Source organism: Babylonia areolata, chromosome 11, assembly GCF_041734735.1.
Source record: "Babylonia areolata isolate BAREFJ2019XMU chromosome 11, ASM4173473v1, whole genome shotgun sequence".
Lineage (NCBI taxonomy): Eukaryota > Metazoa > Mollusca > Gastropoda > Neogastropoda > Buccinidae > Babylonia > Babylonia areolata.
This window is the reverse complement of record NC_134886.1, coordinates 5,110,568-5,120,567: the sequence shown is the minus strand read 5'-3', so window position 1 is coordinate 5,120,567 and position 10,000 is coordinate 5,110,568. Positions and strand designations below refer to the sequence as shown.

The following is a 10,000-nucleotide window of genomic DNA, read 5'->3' as shown; positions in this document are numbered from 1 at the left end:
CGGAGCCCTACCAACCTATCTACAAGCCCACGGAGATCAACGAGGAAGGAAGCTGACATTCCTTTAGCACCACACCACAAAGACACCCCTGCTACATACCATCGTCATTGCCGTGCCCCGCAACAGCGACACAGGAAGAAGACCTTCAAAACATGGTGGCTACAAAAAATATCTTTAAAAAAAAGGACAGAGAGAGAGAGAGAGAGAAAGAAATGTATGTATGCATTTATCGATGTTACCACGACGGCTTTGGGCTGTACAGGTTTATGTGGGGAGGGGTGGTGAGGGAGGGTGGGGGTGGGGGGGATGTTACGAATGCACGCGCTCTTAGACATGAACATGAACATCGATAACTAACGATTCTTGCTTCCGTTAGGCAGAGTACTTGGGTGTGCACACAGGATTACGTCGATAACACAGACACAGACACACACACACACACACACACACACACACAGACATAGACACACATACACACACACACACCGCCTCATGCTGTTTAACAGACTTAAACGGCTGCCGTTTGTCTATTCCCTGCTTCCTCCCCTCAAGCCCATCTCGCCCCAAACACTCGCGCGATCATACATACATACATACACGGACGTTGCACAGGCCCGCGTGCACACAGACACAGGACACACAACACACACAGAACACGCACAGAACACGCACACGCCGCACGATCACTGCGTTAATAAACATAGACCGTACAGTTAATAACTGTTACTCTCACACACGCCTACAAGTAACCACGAAAGCTCCGGCAAACAAAACTTGCGACACACACACACACACACACACACACACGCACACACTGCAGCCATATGCGCAACGCCAATTAAACCCAAGGTAAACTCCGTGTATCCACCGCACTCTAACCCCTCCAACCCCCCCACCTGTAAATAAATTAACACAACCCTGACACGGCATGGCCCCACGACACAAAGGCGTACAGGTGATTAATGAGCGGTAATCTTATCTAAACATCCCTCCTCGAACAAGCCGATTAGTTTTCTTACGTAACCCATGCTTGTCCCGTCAAGCGGAGGGCAGGCGATGGAGAACTGACGGAACCAGGTCGGCCAAGAGAGGTGGTGATAATGCCAGTCAAAACGAGCGTCTTCCTACTTTCGTTTTCTGTGTTGCTTCGGTCTCTTATTTCCCTTTTTTTTTTTCTTTTTTTTTTCCCCCCCCCCCCCCATGTGCAGGAAAACTTACTGCATCGGGCGGAGTTCATGAGAACAATTACATCAGTTACGTTTGTGTAGGGGGTGACAATTACGCATGTTTTTTCTTTTTTTTTTTAGTCCTCTCCAAGAGCTACAGGTGGATCCTTTTATATTAATTTCTTTTCAGATATCAAATGCATGTTTTAATAGACAGGTCGGGAACACCTACCTCATGCCAAAGTGGTGTGTGTGTGTGTGTGTGTGTGTGTGTGTGTGCGTGCTTGTGCACATGTGTGTATATGTTTGTATGAGTGCGAATGTGTGAATATGTGCGTGCGTGTGCGCGCGCTCGCGTGATCGTGGTCAACAAGTCCAGCATTTGCTCCCTCCTGCCCGAACAAGCCCCCACCCAAACAGTGAAACCCCAGCAGAGATGTGGTGGATCCATGCGAGTTTTTTTTTTTTTTTTAGGAAGGCGTGGCTGTCTATCTGCACAGCTCCTCTTTTTTTTTTTTTACTTGGCAGCCTCGGCTGTCGGCTGTTGTCTCAGCTGCTGCGACTTCTGTACTTTACGTTTTGCACACCCCCCCCCCCCTCCCCCACGTCAGTCTCTCTCTCTCTCTCTCTCTCTCTCTCTCTCTCTCCACCCCATCTTCCTTCTTCACCACCTTTCTTATGACCAAGCCAGTCAGTAACTGTGAGGAGCCCAACTGTTTTTGTTTTTTTTCCCCCGCCCAATTACGTACAGTGACTGGATGAATACGAGCGTAAATAAATCCCTGTTGAGAGGGCTCCGCCCTGCTCAGACATTTTGACGATGTGAAGGGGTACACACACACACACACACACACACATGAATGCAGACAAACACTGAAATAAGACACTGCAATTGTATAGTGCACACAAAAATACACTTTCTAACAGTTCGTATGCTCTGTGTGTGTGTGTGTGTGTGTGTGTGTGTGTGTGTGTGTGTGTGTGTGTGTGTGTGTGTGTGTGTGTGTGTGTGTGTGTGTGTGTGTACGTACATATCTGCTGTCTCTCTCTCTAGTTCTCTGCTGTCTATCTCTCTTATCTCTCTGCTCGCTCTCTCTACTTCTCTGCTCCTCTCCCCCATCCATCATCACTCAGCCCATGGCCTCTCTCAATATTGTGTTGATGAAGCCGTCGCGGCAGTAACAACACCCACTTAGTCCATACGCCACAGTGCAGGAAGGAGGAGGATTCCCAGTGGCGACACCACCACCACCACCACCACCAGCAGCAGCAGCAGCAGCAGCAGCGAGGAGGGCAGTGAGAAGGAAGAAGACAAGTGTCAAAATCCCTGGACACCGGACCCTATGGAATAAAACTCCACCCGCTACAGCAGAACTTGTTGTTGCTTCCACCAACAAATACCTTCGCCTAATGGGCCCAGTACAGACCACACACACACGTGCTCGCATCGGAGCATCTCTCTCTCTTCCCCTCTCTCTCTCTCTCCCAACATTGTGGCAGCGGTGACCGAAGGATGACCCTTGCTTGGGAAGCGGGCACAGGGGAATAGGGGGGAAAAAAATCTGTAGATGGTGAGGGTGGTGGTAGGATGGGGGGGTTAAAAGGGTATGCGGGTGGAGGACAAAGGAAGATGCCAAGCAGCAGCAAGAGGAGATGGTGTGGGGGTAGGGGGGGGGGGGGGGGGGGGGGGGGGGGGGGAGAGAGCTCTGTCCGACGTGGGGGGCTGAAAACAATAGCCGGCTGTCCCTCTCAATACACCTCTAGGCGCCTGGTGGAACTGGTCGGGCCATGCTTCACTGACTGTGTGGTGTTCCCGTGAAGAAAGAAGACTGCTTCTTCTTCTTCTTCTTCTGCGTTCACTCGTATGCACACGAGTGGGCTTTAACGCGTATGACCGTTTTTACCCCGCTATGTCGGCAGCCATACTCCGTTTTCGGGGGTGTGCATGCTGGGTATGTTCTTGTTTCCATAACCCACCGATCGCTGACATGGATTACAGGATCTTTAACGTGCGTATTTGATCTTGTGCTTGCATATACACACGAAGGGGGTTCAGGCACTAAGCAGGTCTGCACATATGTTGACCTGGGAGATCGTAAAAATCTCCACCCTTCACCCACCAGGCGCCGTCACCGTGATTCGAACCCGGGACCTTCAGACTGACAGTCCAACGCTTTAACCGGTTACTCGGCTATTGCGCCCGTCGAAAGGAGACTGCAACTTGCTGTCACACTGCTTGTCAACATTCCGACGTGTAGCACACGAGCATCATCGTTTTTATATTCTCCTCCCTTTGATTTGCGACAAATCGCCCTTTTAAGACTGATTTTAAAACTGGATTCCTTGATTCCTTCTTCACGGGTAATGCTCACAGACAGGGAAGAAAAGAAAAAGAAAGAGCACGAAGAAACAAACAGCAGTAAAAAAAAAAAAAAAAAAATCATCTGTTTCAAATTAAACAGAAATAACCTACAAGCGCCGTGAGCCTGTCTGTGAGGGAACAACGCTACAGAAGAACACTTTATTACAACAAAAAAAAAAAAAAAAAAAAAAAAAAAAAATAATAATAATAAAATCAGCAACCCAAATGCTACAACATTCTTCACTTTTCAACAACCGAGAGTCAATGTCGACATGGTCAGTGTCAGTTTCAAGGTGTAAAATGCGTGCTGACTGATCCATTTACGCTACCTCACGAAGGCTGGTTAAATAAATAAATAGATAAAAAATAAAACAAATAAGAGCAAAACACAAGGAAAACCTTTAAGCTTGTTGATGCTCTTTTGTTTTTGTCATTCATTGCATTGTAATCATGTGCATTGTTGAATAATTAAAGATTATTTAAACCAAAACCAAGGAGGCATGCACGATCTTTCAGTACTCAAACAACGACGGGCAACTAGCGAACATCCTCCTTCCACCACTTGACTGACGAGACCCAAAGACATTCTCATCGCGCCCCATCTTCTTTCTCCCACTCCCTCCCACCTTCCTTCCTTCCTGGCTTATGTCATTGGACAGCCAGACTACACTGAAGAGACCTTGTCAATCGCCAGAACGGACTTCAAAAAAAGTTCCACCACAAGTACAGATTGGATCTTCCACAAACCGCCTCCCCCCCCCCCCCCACCCCTCCCCCTCCCCCCCAAAAAAAGGCGACTGTCCATAATTTGTTGCGAGACGTTTACGTCCTGACCGCCTTTCGACTACCACTACCTCCCACCCCCCCCTCACCCCCAAAGAACACTTGAGATGAAAGTGCAGTCATTGCTCCAGAATCACCCACCTCCTTCTTCCACCCACCCGTGTGTGTGTGTGTGTGTGTGTGTGTGTGTGAGTTTTCTTCAGTTTAACGTCTATTCACACGGTGTGTGTGTCTGTGTGTGTCTGTGTTTTTGTCTGCTTGTCTGCGCGCGCTCGCTTGTAGGCAGGCAGCTGTGTATACATAATAGGGGTAACATACGGTATTCTATTCTATCTGCATACTCCATTACCCTTCCCCTGGCTGAGGCGGTGTGCTGTAGCGGTGTATAGCAGTGGTGGTGGTGGTGGTGGCAGGATGGAAGGGAAGGGTGGGGGGGGGAGGAGGAGGAGGAGGAAATAAGTCGTAGTGAAGTCGTAAGTCACTGTCGGCACCAGACCGCCCCGGCCATCCCCCCCCCCTCCCATCCCCAACGCCCCCTCCCTGATAAGCGGCTGTCTGCACTCAGAGGCCCAGTTATCGGAGTAATGGGACGCCCTCGCTCCTGCCCCCCCCCCCCCCCCGCTCCTCCTATACACACTATACACTACCACTGCCAGGGACCGCGCTGATGGAACGACGGAATGCCGCTCGCTGCCTGGTGGTAGAGAGAGAGGGGGAGGGGAGGGGAGAGGGGGATGGCGGAACCTGCAACCCCTGCCGTTCTCCAACTACCATGTTACATACTGCTACAGACACTGGTGAGCAGGCTCGAAGCAGCCGACGCTGAAAAAAAAAACTCTTGTTGTTTGTTACCATCACAGAGACACCCCCCCCCCCCTATTCTTTGGCCCCTACTTTCGGTGTTGCTGCTTCTCCACGCAACGTCTGACTCCATTTGGTCGGACAGAAAACAGCAACGGTGACACCAGCTGGAATGGGGTGGGGGAGCAAGCAAGCAAGCAAGCAAGCAAGCAGGCAGCCAAGCCAGCCAGCCACCCATGCGCTATGATACCCCCCCTACCTAGCATCCTGCTTACAGCACAAAAGAGCGTGGAATATAAAAGACTTTTTTTGTTTGTTTGTCTTCCACGCTCTTCGCTAACGTCAATGCAGGGTAGGTGAGAAGAGCAATATACGGGTACAGAGCACAGTTTGGCTCTTGCCAGAGAAAGCGTGTGGGGTGGGTAAGGGAGTGGGGGGGGGGGGGGGAGGGAATAAAGAAGTTTTCCACCGCCCCCCCGCCCAACATCTGACAGTCACAGAAGGAAGGCGCAGACAGATTCCATTCTGCTGATGAAGGGTGTCTGAAGGCTGAAAAGAAAGCCCCTGAAATATACCTACATATATGGCAACAAGATAATATATATGTTTACATATATACAATATATATGTGTGTGTGTGTGTATGTGTGTGTGTGTGTGTGTGTGTGTGTGTGTGTGTGTGTGTGTGTGTGTGTGTGTGTGTCTTCATCGAAGCAACCCTCCAGTGCCGTGTGACTCATTCTGAGCCAGTCTCCGCTAAAGTCATCCGATACGTCTGGCCAATAAACACTGGGTACCCTACTCTGCAGGATGTTGGGCATTCAATACCAAACGTTACATCTTGTCTTCTGGCTCGCAACGAAAGCCCGGCAGATTAGAGACTTCTCCGTGGATTCACAGTGCAGTGCAGCCCAACACCACACGCTTATATCACTGGCCAATTCACTAATGGAAAAACCCGCCGGGACACAGTCCCTGAAAAAGGTTAACCAAGTCAAATAATATATATATATATATTGGGGAACGGGGGGCTACTGCCATAGGGCAAGCGATGAGTCAACACTGCCAATAAGACAGTTACACCAAGAAAAGGTTTTTTTCCCACTGACAAAAAAACAAAAACAAAAAACAACAACAACAAAAAACCCAGAGACTTACCAACAGTCTGGTTGCTACAGGCTCTTTGGCACCACTGGTGAATTCAGTGCTCGAAGCATAATGTGCTCCAACTTCTCAGCAGCTGATTTGCACGATTAGCAAATTTTACACTGAGCAAAAACACTCCACACTGCTGTTTTAACTTCAAGGACAGGAGCCGAATCAGAAACGGGCGACTGACCTTCAAACTCTGACGTTTCAGGTGTTTGCCAAACAACAACAACAACAAAAACCAGAAAAAAACAAACACCCACACAGATGCAGTAACGTTTGCAACAGACCCTAGCACACAGACGAATCAGATAAAACCACTTCGAAACAACAGACACATACACGTCCATAAAATATACACAAAATACAATTGTGCACCGACAAAAAAAAAAGTTTCAAAAGGTTAGCACGCACCCACAAGCATGTATCCACCCACATCATCACAAAGTGGACAGCCGATTGGAAAAGATGTGTGTGTGTGTGTGTGTTACTCATCCCCTGGTCTCCATACATTTGTTTTTCAAGTGAAAGATATTCCACCCCACCCCACCCCGAGGGTGAACACGGAAACAACAAGTGCAGACGATAACTTGCCCAGGAGACAGCCACAAACCAAGTTAAAACACACACACACACACACACACACACACACACAGAAGCGGTTTCTAGCCAACCATTGCTGCAGTGGGTAGGGGAGGGAAGCAACAAACGAAGAACAAAGCAAAACAAAAAAAAATGTTTTACCGTTATTATTGTTCCGTTTTACGACAACAGAATTTTGTGGCTGAAAAACACACGAACAACGCAGACTGCTTTATTGTCATTTTCAATTTAGCGAACGACGCCCCGAGTTCGCGGACCCCTATCGCACACACACACACACAACACACACAGCACAGACAGTACAAACACAACCCCAACCCCACGGTGCACAACCCCACCCCGGTTGTAAACTAGATTCCGGGATGATGAAAATGCTCCAATCAAAACATAGCTTGCAATGCACCGGATCTCCGGAGGGGAGGGTACAGGGGGGAGGCAGGGAGGTAATCAAGCAACAACGGTGATGCCATTTGTCCTCCACATCAACAGGCCCCAGCTCCAGAACTTGTGTCCCCTGAGGGAGAGAGAGAGGGGGTGGAGGTGGGGGGGGGGGGGGGGGGCTTAAATGTAACATGCCGGTCATCCTCCCACAGCGGGTCTGCCTCTGGCACTGGCACCGTCCCCCACCACCCAACCACCTACCACCCCTCACACACACACACACACACACACACACACACACACACACAATCCAATGAAGAAAGTGATACTTTTTGTCTGTTTGCTTGTTTTATTTTGTTTTATGTTAACACAAGCACACGCGCGCGTACACACACACACACAAAGACACAGGCAAGGCACACAAGACATACCGAGATGAGAAGAAGAAGAAGAACAAGAACAAGAACAAGAAGAAAACGGGTATAAGGAGAAAGGCATGGAGTTGTGGTAGGAAAGGAATAAAGTCTATTCTAGTATTATTAACAGGAGAGAGAAAGAGTCAAGACGGAAGAGGGCCAGACACTGACACCCCGACGCCCAAAAGGTTCCAGGAATTCAGTCCGCCGTGACGGCAGCACACACTTGCGCGAACTAGCTGACTTGAGAAACCGGGCGAATCGGAATCGCACCAATTTCAGTGACAGGCACAACCTGAAACATCTGCATGACACCGGCGGGCAAAGGCAAAGACCCGCGTGGACGTCACCACTCTGAGCCGTACATCTTCACACTCTCACGAAGAAGAGGAATGTGTGTGTGTGTGTGTGTGGTGGGGGGGGGGGGAGGGAGGCAGGGAGGGAGGGGGGTGTCTGTGTGGACATTAGTGCTGCCTCTACTTACTAGCGAGACAGGACAGACTTCTCCTGGGATAACCACAATCCAATTGCACAGGGAGGGAGAGAGGGGGGTTGGGGGTGTGGGGTGGGTAAGAGGGAAGGCGACCCATAGGGACCCATTGACACTATCATGCACACCTCCCCCCCCTCTCCCCCCCTCTCCCGTACCATGCAGTTAGCCAGCCCCCCCGTGACCAGTGGTCCCTTAACCACTGCCCTGTTCTCCAGAGGATGTAATGGGGTGGGTGGTGCGTAATTCGCTGGACATGCTCGCGTCAGTGTTAGTGTTAGAGGGAGAGAGAGAGAGAAAGAGTGAGTGAGTGAGTGAGTGAGTGTGTGTGTGTGTGTGTGTGTGTGTGTGTGTGTGTGTGTGTGTGTGTGTGCGTGCGCGTGTGTTTGTGCGTGTGTTTGGCGGACGGAGGCGAGCATGGTGGGGGGTGGGGGTGGTAAAGCGGTGTTGTGTGTGTGTGTGTGTGTGTATGCGTGTGTGTGTGTGTGTGTGTGTGTGTGTGTGTGTGTGTGTGTGTGTGTGCGTGTGTGTGTGGGTGGGTGTGTTTCCACCCACGTCCCCTTCTTCTGGAATAAGCCTCATCTCTCTATTTCTTTCTTTTATCCTTTCCTTTCTTCAGTTTTTTTTTTTTTGGATTTTTTTTTTTTTTTTTTTTTACTCTTCCGTCCACGTTCTTCCGATTTTTCCCCTGCTGAGAACCTGCCCCCACACCCACCCTCCCTCCCTCCTCCCTCTACTCCAACCAGTATTCTCTTTAACTTTTTTTTAAATTTTTTTTTTAACTTACAATGTTATATGTGTATATCAATTATATGTTTCTTTTGTGTATGTGTGTTTTTTTTTTATGTTGTTGTTTGTTTTTGTTTTATTTTCCTATTGTTACTATGTTATTTTGTCAAATTTGTCTTTTCTCTTTTCCCAATATATGTATTTATTCATTTATATCTTCATGCCAATTGTCCATGTGTTATAAAAATGGGAAAATCAAAAAAAAGCTTTAAAAAAAAGAAAAAAAAGTATTCTCGTTCACCGTGTGTACCCCATTGGTACCCATTGGTACCTCGTTCCTTCTACTGGCCTGGGTCTGTCCTTCCTTTCGCCCTCTTTCATTCCAACCCCAACGTTCTTCACATTGTGTGTGTGTGTGTGTGTGTGTGTGTGTGTGTGTGTGTGTGTGTGTCCTGCTAAGAAACTGCCGCCCACCAACCCTACCTCCTTCTGTCCAATCCACACCCATACCCCTGCTGTGTGCTTTTTACACACACATGTGGTGTCCGCTACTACTATATAACTACATGTTTTCTGTTGGTTGGCCGGCTCTTTTATTCATTTCTTTCTTCTCTTCTCCCGCGTTCTCTCTCTCTCTCTCTCTCTCTCTCTCTCTCTCTCTCTCGCTCTCTCTCTCTCTCTCTCTCTCTTTTATTTTGTTTTTTTTTGTTTTTGTTTTTTGCCTTTGCTGGGAAAACTATCCAGCCTGTTTTCTTTTTCATATATATATATATATATATATATATATATATATATATATATATATGTATGTATATACATACATACATATATATATACACGCATATACACACAGAGAGGTACAGACACACACACACACACACACACACACACACATATATATATATATATATAATTACACACACACACACATACGCAGAGACAGACAGACAGACAGACAGAAAGAGAAAGAGGGAAGGAGAGGGTAAATAAAGAGGCAGAGGGAGGGAGAGAGAGAGAGAGAAAGAGAGAGACAGAGACAGAAACACACAGAGAGAGAGGGGGGAAGAGCGAGGGGAGAGAGCGAGAGAGAGAGAGAGACGGAGACAGACAGACAGACAGAC

General features: G+C 48.4%; 1 protein-coding gene across 2 annotated transcripts in view; it reads right to left on the bottom strand.

The window, feature by feature from the left end:
• LOC143287472 (ephrin type-A receptor 4-like) overlaps nt 1-10,000 on the bottom strand; it is a 278,300-nt gene that overhangs the window by 78,793 nt on the left and 189,507 nt on the right. The window lies entirely within an intron of this gene.